Source organism: Crocuta crocuta, unplaced genomic scaffold (assembly GCF_008692635.1).
Source record: "Crocuta crocuta isolate KB4526 unplaced genomic scaffold, BGI_CrCroc_1.0 scaffold228, whole genome shotgun sequence".
Lineage (NCBI taxonomy): Eukaryota > Metazoa > Chordata > Mammalia > Carnivora > Hyaenidae > Crocuta > Crocuta crocuta.
In genome coordinates, this window is record NW_027532820.1 from 1,733,326 (window position 1) to 1,746,638 (window position 13,313).

Below are 13,313 nucleotides of genomic sequence, written 5' to 3' on the forward strand. Positions count from 1 at the left end.
AGCAGCCAGCAAAAGTTTATTAGAGTAGAAGGCCAGAGAAGAGTAGTAGTATGAAAGCTCTCTTTACAGAGAGGGGGCATTCACTTTTTTCTTTTAATGGTTAGTTTTGAGAGAGAGCATGAGGGGAGGGGCAGAGAGAGGGAGACAATGAATCTCAAGAAGGCTCCAGGCTCTGAGCTGTCAGCGCAGAGCCAGAAGCGGGACCTGAGCTCTCGAACCTCGAGATCATGACCTGAGCCAAAGTCAGATGCTCAACTGACTGAGCCACCCAGACGTCCCGAGAAAACCAATTTCTGCTGTTTAAGCCACCCAGCCTGTGGTATTTTGTCGCAGCAGCCCTAGCAGACCAGTGCGTGATGTAAAGACCCAAGGAGAAGGCAGCGGTGTACAAGCCCAGCACAGAGGCCTCAGAAGAAACTAACCCCGCCAACACCTTCACCTCAAACATGTAGTCCCCAGGACTGTGAGACATTTCTGTCGTTCAAGCCCGCCTCATCAGGTCAGCCCTAGCAAACTCATGCAAGTATCATTCACCACGGTTTACATTTCCTTCAAATAAGACACAGCCCTCACACAGGAAACAGTTCAAATGAGGCAAAGTTCACACTCTTCGGTGCTTTCCTGTGGTTAGGACAAGACAAGTTGGCAGCGAGAGGCCGCCTGCCTGAGGGAGGGCAGAAAGTAGGGTGGGGACACATCCATGGGAGCCACTTGGGGCTCCTGTAGCCTTCAACATTGGAATCTTGACCATGGGCATAAACCTCACTTTTTAAATAATTATTTCCTCTTATTCTTCCATGATATAAATAGAGTTGTATTCTGTATCCAGGCTTCAAGGTGCCAAAGGTATCTGCAGCATTTGAAAGGAAGTTTCTCCTGTGGGAGCAAAGCCAGGAATAGTCCACATTTGAGAGACGAGATCAGAAGTCTGTAGAAGCTGTTCACTCTGAGGGCGTACACGCAGGTCGTCTAAAATAGCATGGTGCAAGGAGCCCTGGCTTTGGCCTGGACAGACATGAACACGAATCCTTCCTCTTCCAATTAAGAGGGTGAGTGAGACTCCTAATCAGTGCCGTTTGCATAACCCGTTGGGGCCACACTTCCCTCATCCTGTAAAATGGACAGAATGCCACCCAGCCAGCAGGGATGCTAGAAGATTAGAGCTGTTGGACATGGATCCTGGGAACAATGGTGCCTGGACACAAATGGTGGCCGTTACCGGTGCTGCTGTTTATTGGAGGCGCCCAATAAGGGCGGCGGAAATGCAGTGTAAGGGAAGTATAAGTAAACATAAAAGAAAGCTGCCTTAATCCTAAGAGTAGTTAAACCTATAGAAACAGAAAGTACAATGGCTACCAGAGGCAAAGAGAGGGAGAAATGGGGAGTTATCGGTGAATGGGTGTAGAGTTTCAGTTTTACAAGATGGAGAGTTCTAGAGATGGATGGTGATGACAGTGGCACAGTAGTCTGAATGAATGTACTTAATGCCACTGAACTGTATACTTAAAAGTGGGTAAGATGGTAAATTTTGTTATGTGTCCTGTTCTACAATAAGAAAAGAAAGAAATGAAAAAAAAGCTACAACATTATTGTGTAGTATAACCCATTAGATAAAAATGGGAAGTTAAAAATTTTTTTTACCATCAACAGACGAATGGATCAAGAAGATGTGGTTTATCTATACCATGGAATACTACATGGCAATGAGAAAGAAGGAAATCTGGCCATGTGTAGCAACATGGATGGACCTTGAGGGTGTTATGCTGAGCGAAATAAGTCAGGCAGAGAAGGACAAATATCATATGTTTGCACGTATAGGAGGATTAGGAGGAACTTGACGGAGGAACAAGGGGGAGAAGAAGGGGGGAAATGGTGGGGGAAAGGGAGAGAGGCAAACCATGAGAGACTCTTGAGTGCTGAGAAATAAACTGAGGACTGATGGGTGTGGGGGGGAGGGGGGAGATGGGCATGGAGGAGGGCACTTGTGGGGATGAGCACTGGGTGTTATATGGAAACCAACTTGATAATAAACTATTTGTAAGAAAAAAAAATTTTTTTTTAATGTTTTTGTTTTTGAGGGAGACAGAGCATGAGCCGGGAAGGGTCAGAGAGAGAGGGAGACACGGAATCTGAAGCACGCTTCAGGCTCTGAGCAGTCAGCACAGAGCCCTATCTATGTGGGGCTCAAACTCGAACTGCAAGATCATGACTGGATGCTTAACCGACTGAGCCACCCAGGCACCCCCCAAAAAGGGAAGTTTTTAAAAGCCAACAACTCTAAGCCTTAAAAAAAAAAAAAAGATGGATTTGAAAATGTAAAAAAATGGAAATTCTGCAGGGCAACGATTACTATAAACAAAGTAAAAAGACGAAAAACAAACCGGGAGAAATGTATTCAATTTATATGAAACAGAGCTGCTTTCCCTGTTGAAGAAAAAGAGATCCACGTGTCAGGAGAGTGGCTTGCAAAGTGGCTAGAGCAAGGGCCATGAATCCTGCCGATTCCTCGGGCCTTCCAGTGGGGCCCCTGCAGGGACAGGTTGGTGGGACACACAGTTCTTCAGGCTTCATAATGTCCCAGTTCAGGTGTCTCTCTGCAGTCTCTGGATTTTATGCTGAGATCTGTTCAGACCCATATTAGGGACCAGTGAATATTGAATGATTTCGTGTATCAGAGGGCATTGGTTTGCCAGGGCTGCTGTTATAAAGTGCCATAAGCAGGGTGGCTTAAAACTGGAAATGTTACAGTTCTAGAGGCCGGATGTTTGAAGTCAAGGTGTCAGCAAGGCCACGTTCCCTTTACGCGCTCTCTAGAGAGGGTCCTTCCTTGCCTCGTCCTCACTGCTGGTGGCTTCAGGCGCTCCTTGGCCTTTGGCAACATAAATTCCTCCAGCCTCTGCCTCTCCTCATCTTTAAGAACACCAGTCGCTAGATTTGGGGCACACTGTGGGTGGCTCAGTCAATTAAGGGCCCACTCTTGGCATCGGCTCAGCTCATGATCTCATGGTTTCGTGGGTTCAAGCCCCACATTGGGCTCTGTGCTGACAGCATGGAGCCTGCTTGGGATTCTCCTCTCTCTCTCTCTCTCTCTCTCTCTCTCTGTCCCTCCCCCACTCATGCTGTCTCCTTCTCTATCCAAATAAGTAAATAAACTTAAAAAAAAAGATTTGGGGCACACTCTATATCAAAGATGATGTTATTGTAACATCTTTGATTACATCTTTGAAGACCCTATTTTCTAATAAGGTCACATTCCGAAGTTCTGGGTGGATGTGAATTTTTGGTGGACGCTATTCAACTTATTACACAGAACTGTTTTAGCTGCAAATTACAGAGAATGCCGTCTGAGTAGCTTAAACAAATAAAAATGATGATTGGGACAATTAACAGGAAAGTCTAGGAATATATGGAACTTCAAGAATAGCTTCACCAAGGAGCTTAGTTTCTCTCATTCGGATCTGTCATCTGCTATGTCTCATTCTTAGATTTCATCTTGTGGCTTCTGGCAATTCTGTTCTCATATCATCCGTACTGGTAGCAACCCTATGAAAAGTATCTAGTACCTCTGCCTGAATACGATCAGCAAACACTTCATGTATGTCTCCCAACAATCACTATAACCAGGCCGGAGTTTGTATCTCAGCTCTAGAGCCAGGGGAAGATCTAGTTCCAATGAAAGCACAGAGAATGAAGGAGGGGTTTTCCCCAGAGTGAACTTGGGGTACTATTTCCGGAAGCCTGAGTAGGTGCTAGGAAGTAAAAAGTGTAGTCATCCACTAGAACGGTGGTGCACTTTCTCCATTGTCAAAGAGCTCCTGAGAGGCACCTCTGGTTTTCATGTCTGTATTCCTGAGCCTTGGATAGCAGCAGGCCCTCAAGTAAGTATTTGCTGAGTTGTTTTGGATCTTTGTTTATTTTGAATTTTTAACATAACTTAGTTTCTGGGGTTTTTATCCACTCTAAATCTGAGACCCAGTTCCTGAATCAGGTGACTCCGCCTCATTGGCTACTGCCTTTTGTAAAACCCTATCTAGGTATACCAGTTGGCCATCTGTTGTGAAATTCTTCTTAAAAGCTTCCATGAAAGGGAACTGAGAAAAAAAGGCTCATGTTTGAGTCATCGTGGCAGCAAAAAAAAAAACACAAGTAGTAGATGAAACTAAGGAACAGAGAAATACGTCTCCACCTACCTCTTTTGTCCCAATTTGCACACACAAATCTCCGTGTCTGCAGGAGCGGAGTACTTGTACTCTCAGACCCTGGAGCCCTGGTGGAGAAAACAAGATTCTGAGTTTAGACCCATGTCATCCAGTGGTTTCGACTTGCAGTGGCGTACCTTAAACACCCGCCGAGGGGCCGGGTATCCCAGGCGCCAAAGAGCCAGTGCTCAGAGGCTGAAGTCAGACTGCCCTTGAGCTAGATGAGGCTGGACTCTGTAACCACACCGCGGAGTTTAATTCGCTGACCTAGATGTAGTTTGCAGCCCGCAAAACCTCACACCACAGCAAAGCTTTTCTTGTGCTGAGGCAGCTGGCTGAGTGCGATGTTGCAATGACTCAGTTCTTAGAAAAGGGTCTGAAGAAATTAGGGGCAGGACTATAGTCCTGAGACCACAGCTCCAAGAGACCTTCCTGTTTATTCCAGGGCGAGAGAAGGGGAACCTTCTGTTTGTGGGCACTGGTGTTCAGCAGAAGGGGCGAGGCTGGGGCTTTGGGTCGGAGCTGTGTAGACCCGGTCCACACACGGTGGTCAGATGATTATACTTAGACTGATAATTCAGACTTAACCACACAGGCCAAAAGCATTTTTGGAAAGTGGTCTTCAAACTATGTGAATCAAGTCATATTTCTCCTTGACTTCCATTTCGAAACTGGGACTAGATTTACACGAAGCAGCCTCTTTCAATAAAATTAGGGTTGAAAACTTTGGGCTCTGAGGACCTCCCATTAAACACAGCAGACTGAACATGTGCATCGGCCTCAGCCTCCTCCCCAAGCCCCACGAAAATGTGGGTAAAGAGACTTTAAAATAAAAAAGCGTATACCCATAAGACAGATAAGAGCAGAGAGAGGGATGAAAAATCCTAGCTGAAGCCTCTTCAGGAGAAATGAACTTACTTTGGATGTAACTCCCTACTGTGATATATATACCTAATGATAGATTGGTACACGTTGTTACATTGGCCAGTGTTCCCTGAAATACCATCTTGTGTGAGTGTGTGTATGTGTGTGTTTTGATTGACACAATTTTACATAAATTTATACTCTAAAAAAGACACGTCTTAGAGTGTGTTGATAGAAAGAATGGGCAGGAGATTTAAATACATCCATGTGAGTTTATGACATTTTCAGTATTTATGATATTTAGAGTATTGAGTATTATAAATATAAGGATAGTATTATTTAGAATATTTAGTATTTATATTTACAAAATATATTTAGTGTTTTAGTGTGTACATATATTTATAATATATTTACTATTTAGTATTAGTAGTATTTTTATTGAGAGAGAGAGAGACAGAGAGAGAGAGAAAGCATGAGCCAGGGAGGAGCAGAGAGAGAGAGAGAGCGGGAAACACAGGTTCCAAAGCAGGCTCCAGGCTCTGAGCTGTCAGCACAGAGTCCCATGTGGGGCCTGAACTCATGAACTGTGAGATCATAACCTGAGGCGAAGTCAGACACTTAACTGAATGAGCCACGCCAATAGTATTTTTAATAGTATGGTATAATATTAACATTTATAGTGTTTTTTCAACCCTAGCAGTGCATTGGAATCAACTTGAAGTGCTCATTAAAAATGGGAATGCTTGTTTAAAAATTATAGATACATATGAAACAATAGGATTGTGGATGGCATAATTGTCAGGAGTCTGGTTTTCCTTCAATTGTTTATTTATTTGTATTTTTAAATTTTCTTCAATTTTTTATTTTGAAAATTTTCAAACCTATAGAAAATTTGAAAGAATACAATACTCCCCCCTAAACCTTCCTAGATTTCACGATGATCACATTCACTATATTAATTTTTTTCCTTTCTCACACTTTCTCTAGTTAAGGTGGTTTTTTTCCTTGGCCAAAATAAGTGAAAGTGAATTTCAGACATCTTGACATTTCGCCCCTGTTGTGGGTTGAATTATGTTCCCCTGAAGTGCTCAACCCTCATACCAGTCAATGTGACCTGCCTATGAGTAGCACCTTTGCAGATGTAATCAAGTTAAGGTGAGCGTGATCTAGAGTAGGGTGAGCCCTACATCCAGTACTGGTGTCCTTATAAAGAGAGAGAGATGAGATTTGAAGTCACAGAGAAGCACACAGGGGAGGACATGTGACTTGTAGGTGGAGAGTAGAGCTGATGTGGTTCCGAGCCAGGGGGCAGCAAGGATTGCCAGAATGCCCAGGAGCTGGGAGGGCGCGAGGAAGGATCTTCCCCCAGAACCTTCTGACAAAGCATGGCCCACCGACACCTTGACTTCAGACCGCTAGCGTCCAGAACTGTGAGAGGGCAAGTTTCTGTTACTGAAAACCATGCCACTTGTGGTATTTTGTTTCAGCCGTTCTAGGAAACTAAGACAACCTTTAAATACAGATGTTACCAAAATGCGGGTATTTCACAGGAGCAAAGACATCCTCATAACCGGTACCATTATCACACCTGCAGAAACTAACAATACTTTTGTAATATCCAGTCCATCAAAAGGATCCAGTTGGATCCAGTTGTCCTCCAAATATCTTTTGTACATTTTTTTTTCTTTTTTGGTCAGAATCCAATCACGGTATCTTATATTCGTTGGATCATTAAGTCTTTCTAACCTCTTTGATTCTAAAGTAATCCACCTTTAAAAGAAAAAAATGACAGTAACTTTTTGAAGTGTTAATGAAAAAGTTATTCTCAAATGATAATGAAGATATTGTAATAAGGGAGAAGGATCGTCTTCAGCTCTGAAACAAGGACAGGTGGAGACTTGCGGCCAAAGAGCAGGATGAGGGCGTCAGTAGAAGTACTAAGAGCAGACATCAAGGCCAAGTGGGATTCTTGCTACACTGGCCCGACTCTCGCTAAAGGCAGGTCAAGGGCTTAGACATCAAAGCTCGGTGATGAAGACCTTGATAGGAAGTCAAGAGTGATCAGAAAGTCAAGGGTGGGGGATGATTTAGCAAGATTCTTTGCTAAGACTAGCTGGGCAGCCTCAAGAGAGAGTGGGGACCAAGGTCAAAGCCTAATCAAAAGACGTTCAAAGGAGGCTGACTAAAGTCTGGTCAAGGAGAGAGACTTTGTCACCCATCAGTTGTCTTATGGTCTGTTCCACATGTGAGTTTATCTTCTTAATTTTTCTTGTTCCTCTATCTCCATCTTTCTCATACGCTGTAATGTTGCCATGAGGCTTGGTTAGATTCATGGTAGTTACTTGGGCAGGAATAATCCACAGGTGGTATTGTGTATTTCAGGTTATATTATGTCAGGGGCACCTGGGTGGCTCAGTTGGTTGAGTGTCTGACTCTTGATTTCAGCTCAGATCATGATCTCATGGTTGTGAGATGGAGCCCCACATTGGGATCCACACTGACCGTGCAGAGCCTGCTTGAGATTTTCTCTCTCTTTCTCTCTCTGTCTGCCCCTCCTGTTCTCTCTCTCAAAATAAATAACCTTAAAAAAAGATTCTGTTACATCAGAAGGTGTATAATTGTTGGACTATTGGTGATGCTCAGTTTGATTACTCAGTTAAGATGTTGACTCCCAGGTCTCTCTATTGTAAAGGGACATTTCCCTCTTGATAATATGTGGGTCATCTGTGGCAATGTGAGTATCTTACTGTCCAGTAAACTTTTATCCAGTGGCTCCATTGATAAACTTTATATAAATCACTTGTTTCACTGGGGGCTGCAAAATAGTGATATCCAATTCTATTCTTCCTTCCATTTTTATTAGCTACTTCCCTTCCTTCCCCTCTCGTTTTGAATATCACTATGGACACATAGTTTGTTTTATTCATCATGTTATGCATTGTAGTCATTATTCACTTTGATGCTCAAATTGTCCCAAATTTGGCCAGTAAGAATCCCTTGTATATCTCCTATGTTTTTGAACATGTCCTAGTCTTTTGGCACAAGGTGATGCCCCAGTTTCACTTTCTCTGCCCCAGACAGTGAACCAGCCATTTCTCCAAGGGACAGAAAACATGGTCAACCTTCTCGGTTACTCAGAAGTAAGGTGTCACTTTCCCTAACCATCTAAAAGAAGCTTAAGAGTAGCTAATGAGTGTTAGGTACTGTGTGCCCGGCACTTTGTAAGTGTTTTCCATGCATCGCCTCATTTAGTTCATGTGCCAGTTCTTTATGGTAAATACTCTTACTTATCCCCATTTTATAGACGAGAATACTGGGGTGTAGAGAAGTTAAGTAAATTGCACAGGGCCACTCAGCTAGCAATTAGGGAAGTTAAAATTGGAACTTAGATCATTCTGATTCCAAAATCTGGCTTGGAACCACCCTGCTACGTTGNCAAAAAAAAAAAAAAAGAAAAAAACCCTATTTAAAAAGAATGGAGCTTCATGAAGTCTACAATTAAAAACAAAACAAAAAACCATGCTTGATGATGACAGGTATTAAGCAAAATTTAAAGAAGGAAATCTTTGATGGGGCACCCAGTGGCTCAGCTGCTTGAGTGCCTGACTCTTCTTGATTTTGGCTCAGGTCATGATCCCAGGGTTGTGGAATCAAGCCCCATGTAGGGCTCCTCACTGAGCATGGAGCCTGCTTGGATTCTCAATCTCTTTCTCTCTCTCTCTCTCTCTCCTTCTGTCGCTCAGACCCCCACTCACACTCTCTCTAAAATAAAACATTAAATTAAAAAAAAAAAAAGAAAATCCTTGAGAAATCTGGTACCTTTCTCATGATTTCTAAATTGCCAATAATCACAGTTAAGGATAACCCGGGTCAGTCCTGGAACATGATTAGAAAGCTCTCTTACAACTCAACCAGAAGCCTTATCATGGGATGAAATAGAGCAGAGACTTTGGACCAAGTTAGTGTTAAAAGCCTTTCAAGCTCCTCTCACAGCTACCAGTGGTTTTCTCTGCTTCTGGGGTAGTCTCTTCAGAGCTCGGGCTGTCCACGTTAATGAAAGGGAGAGCGGAGGGAGAGAGAGCTGCTAGGCTTATGTAACTGTCCCTTTTCTCCTGTCCCCGGGTGCTGGGAAGTGAGGGGGCAGCTGCCTGGACAAAGGGGCCCCTTTTTCTAATCTGCACAGAGGTGCCTTATTGGCTAGCAGGGGCCCTATGTGACTCAAGTTCTTCCTGTACGAAACTGACTGTTCTGGGTTCAAGGGCGAGTAACTCTCTATTATCTCTTAACGAGAGAAAACTTCCTCCTCCCCACAGGAATTTCCAGTTGTAGTTATTAGCCTAGGTGTAACCTGAAATTTAAATGTAATTACATTTCTCTTAGAGCTAAGGTTGCCCCTAGCAACTTGCCAGTTTCCTGCTTTCCTTCCCAGGAGGAGAGTCTTTGGCCTTTTACTCATTTGGTCCTTTTCCACTTTGACCGTAGTGTCCAGTTGAGCTTGGCGGGGGGGTGATTAGTGAGGACCCTTAACTCAGGACACCAAGTCTCCAGCCTGTCCCCCACCTTCCCCCAGCCCTGAGTCTTTGCTCAGGGCAGCAAGGGACACCTGAGTGTCCCAGCATGGTGAGGGCGGTGGTGAGGGGTAACAGGGAGTGATGGGTGGGGGCCCATTAAGATAAGTAGGAAGAATAAACAGAAGCAGATGTGCCTTCAGCCCAGGTCTCCAGCCCACTGGAAAACAAACTGATGGCAGCCTGTCTCCAGGGCGGGGCCTGGCCTCCTGGGAGCCAGGGGGCGGGCGGGGCTGGGCGCCCCGGTCCTCATCTCTCCCCTGGACCTGTTTTCCTTCCCTGGGGACAGGCCCGAGGAGCTTTCCCTCCACACAGTACAAACCAAATATATTCACATTCCATCCATTACCAAGGCCAGTGACTCCTCTTCATTTTAAAAGATGTGCACACACAGTCCTTCTCCCGTGAACCAGAGAAGGAAACTGCACACACGCACCCCCTCGTCTAGATTGAGATTCACAAGCCCCGAGGTGACTTTAATGCCCTGGAGTGATGGCCCCCTAAAGTTAGGGGGTCCCTCCATAGGATGGACCCTCTGGCTCTAAAGTCCCCTGGCTGTCCAGGCCGTTTTGGGCCACCCACCCCCAATCCAGAAGGGGTCAAAGCAGTAGAAAGTCTGGACATTGAGGGTGTGCAGGGCCGGGGCTGAGGCTGATGATGCTCTCGTTCCACAGCAATGTTTCCCTTTCAGAAGGGACCTGAAATTGACTTAACCTTTTCAGTTTTTAATATTACCTAAATAGGTGCAAACGTAAATGTGGGTATTCATGGCCTGTGCTTCTAAGTAGTCTGTAATCATCAAGCTGAGGAGGGAGGAAGGGAGGAGCCAGGGTCTTACACTCCCGAACTTCAAGGGTGTCTTCAGTAGGGGTTTCTGCTTCTCCCAGACCGACCCGCTGTGACCTCCTGCGGTCCCAGCTTCTGCTGGGTGATCCTGGGCTGGGGTAGCGCTGTCCTGTTCTGCCCTGTTCTGCCCTGTTCTGCCTGGGGGGTGATGGTGGCTTCCTGCTGGTGCTCATTGCTGGTTTGCCTCACCCTCCCTACTGGAATTCTAGATTCTTCTATCCTGGCAAGCTCGAGGTGGGAGGTAGTGTTTCATAAAGGTGGGGAATGCAGGGGTCTTAGGTGGGATGTCCCCAAAGGCAATTCTAAGAGGGAGATTTGCATGCAGAGAGTTTATTGGGGAGCATGCACCACCCCCCCAACCCCCAGCAGCAGCTCTAAGAATGAGGCAAGCAGAGGGAGATGTTGACATGCAACAGTTGCAATAAAAACCCTGAAGCAAGGTGGCCCTTTGGAATTGTCTCAAATTGGGGCAGGGGACTTGATTTTTGTACCCCGCCCCACCCCTGCACGGCTGAGTTGGATGGGGGCTGCCCCCAGGAAGAGGCCAGTGTTGCGCTGGGGTGGCTCCCTTCAGGAAGGGCTATTCCTGGGGAGGGACTGGCCATGAGCTGTCATCAGCCCTGAAGCGGAACCCGGGCAGAGGCCACAGCGTCCACCTCAGGTTCAAAGCCCACTTCTGCAACTTACTGGTTATGTGATCTTGACCCAATTCCTTATCTTTCTTTAGCTCCTGGTTCAGTTTCCTTACCTGTGACCAGGGAAATTGTGAGGATTAACTGAGATTCTTTCTGTTGGTTCCACCTTCTGTCGGGGAGAGAAANACGCTGTTTAAGCCACATTTATGAAGGGGTGGGGCTCTTGTGCAATAAAGGGTCGTGTGCCCAGGTGTGGCCTTTTCTCTCACTTCCTGCTCCCCACAGGGGCTGGGTGGACCTTGCTCTCCTCACTGGGGACAGAATGAGGAAGCTGAGCCTCTGTCCTCTGGCAGGCTGGCCGCCTGGCCCTCCGTCTGCTTCCTCCCTAGAGCACCGGCTGGTGCACTGAGCTCCAGATCCTGGTGTCCTGAGCTTCGGTCCTGTCACGGAGCTCGGAGCCCTGCCCTGAGGTGGCACATCAGGCCCCGTGCTGTAGAGCAGCACCCCACATTTCTTCAGGGTCCTCCTGCTACATATGGAGACTTGATATGAATTAGAAAAGGCAGACACAGCCTCAGGAGGGCTCAGTTTAGCAAATAGATAGTGCCTTTGTGCAAACTTTAAAAAGGCCCTCAGTCCTCTTTGTTCCACTTGAGGTGCAGTGCACAACCTGCCCAACCCTAGGGGTGACCCTGAATGAAGGCTCCACTTGATGCCACGGGTCCTTGCCCTGCCTCTGCTTTGCCAATTTTCTCACACCCACCAGCTCTGAGGTGTAGCCCTGGGTTCTAAACATTTTGTGTGGTTTATGCGCTTGTTCTAGATGATCAGGTTCTATGCCACAGAGCCTATCCTCCCACACACCCACCTCTCTCTCTGCCTCAGAGCCTTGGATGCCACTTTCAGTGATGGCATTCATGGTTTCCTTGGGTCCCGGAACTGCAAGGGAGCAGAGAGATTACTGGACATTGCTGAGTGGCCGGGGCACCAAATCTGTTCCACTGGGGCGAGACCCCCAGTCACAGAAGCACCCCAGCCCCAAGAGTCTGTCCTACCAATCAGAGCACATGTCTAGGAACTCGAGTGAGTATCTTGTCTGTGAGACAGGCTGCCGGAGAGGAGCTGTGGGTAGAGCAGAAGTCAGGAGCCATATGACTTCAGGCTACATTTAGCTGGATTTGTTCGATCCAGAGTCTGGTGTTGACTCGCATGACTTTCCTTGAAAAAAATCTGTGCGGGCACAATGGGCCTGCATTCCTTCCTAGCAACACTTGACTGGAGCTGAGCCGTGCCTTCCTCAGTAGAATTGTGGGGGTGGCCTTAACCTTGGTTTCATGGGGGAAATTACATCCTCCACAGCTAGTCAACTTGAGTTTGAATCCTGGATCACTTCTTAGCTGTGGGACCTTGAAAGAGTTACTTCTCTGTGCCTCAGTTTTCCCATCTGTCAAATAGGGTGATGATATGATAATACCCATATTACAGGGTTATTATAAGGATTAAATAAGTACTTATAACAGCACATAGCACATAATATATGTTAGCTATTGTAATGACAACAGGCGAGTTTCCACTGAGTAGGCATTTATGTAATGTTTCCACAAACATCATTTTATTATCTTAATGATCTCCAGATTCCCAGTGATACACTGTAGCTGGCCTAGAGGAACCCAAGTTGGGAAAGTCACTCTTTGATCGATGAGGCCCGCTTCCCCTGAGCAAGGGAATCTTCCAGACCTCCCAAGACATGGGGTGGCATACAGCCATGGCTTGTGATCTTTCCGCTTGGAGCTCTGTCCCTTCCAGGGATATGCAGGGAAGCAATGTGAAGTTCTGCTTCCTGTCAGCCACTTCTAAGAGCACATCCTGATATCCCAAGGCGTCCTCATTCCTCTTGTAAGTCATTAAGTCTGTCTTGGTTACTGGGCATTTTTATTTCCCGCCTGATTCCTCCTTGGGGTAATGAGTTCTATGAGCTTACCACCCACCGAGTGAAGTCAGATTTTCTTCTATTCTTCCTCAGCGGAATTCTCTCAAGCTTTGAGCGGCGCACCCTGGTTTAGATCAGGATTTGGTGAATGAGTTCATGACCACCCTCACCATAACATTCGTGATCAAACAGATGTTATTCCTTCTTGGCTTCTGTCTTCCCAGATGGAAGAACCCTCAACATACTACTTTGTATTTTCACGATAGCTTCC

The 13,313-nt window shown here is 46.0% G+C and overlaps 1 long non-coding RNA gene across 1 annotated transcript; it reads right to left on the reverse strand.

Moving 5' to 3' along the window:
- Positions 1-3,949: 3,949 nt before the first annotated feature.
- Positions 3,950-11,291, reverse strand: LOC144245682 (uncharacterized). The gene is made up of 3 exons (XR_013339396.1): positions 11,226-11,291; positions 4,191-4,267; positions 3,950-4,091 (listed from the first exon to the last, which is right to left on the reverse strand). It is a non-coding gene; the product is annotated as an uncharacterized LOC144245682 (long non-coding RNA).
- Positions 11,292-13,313: the final 2,022 nt, after the last annotated feature.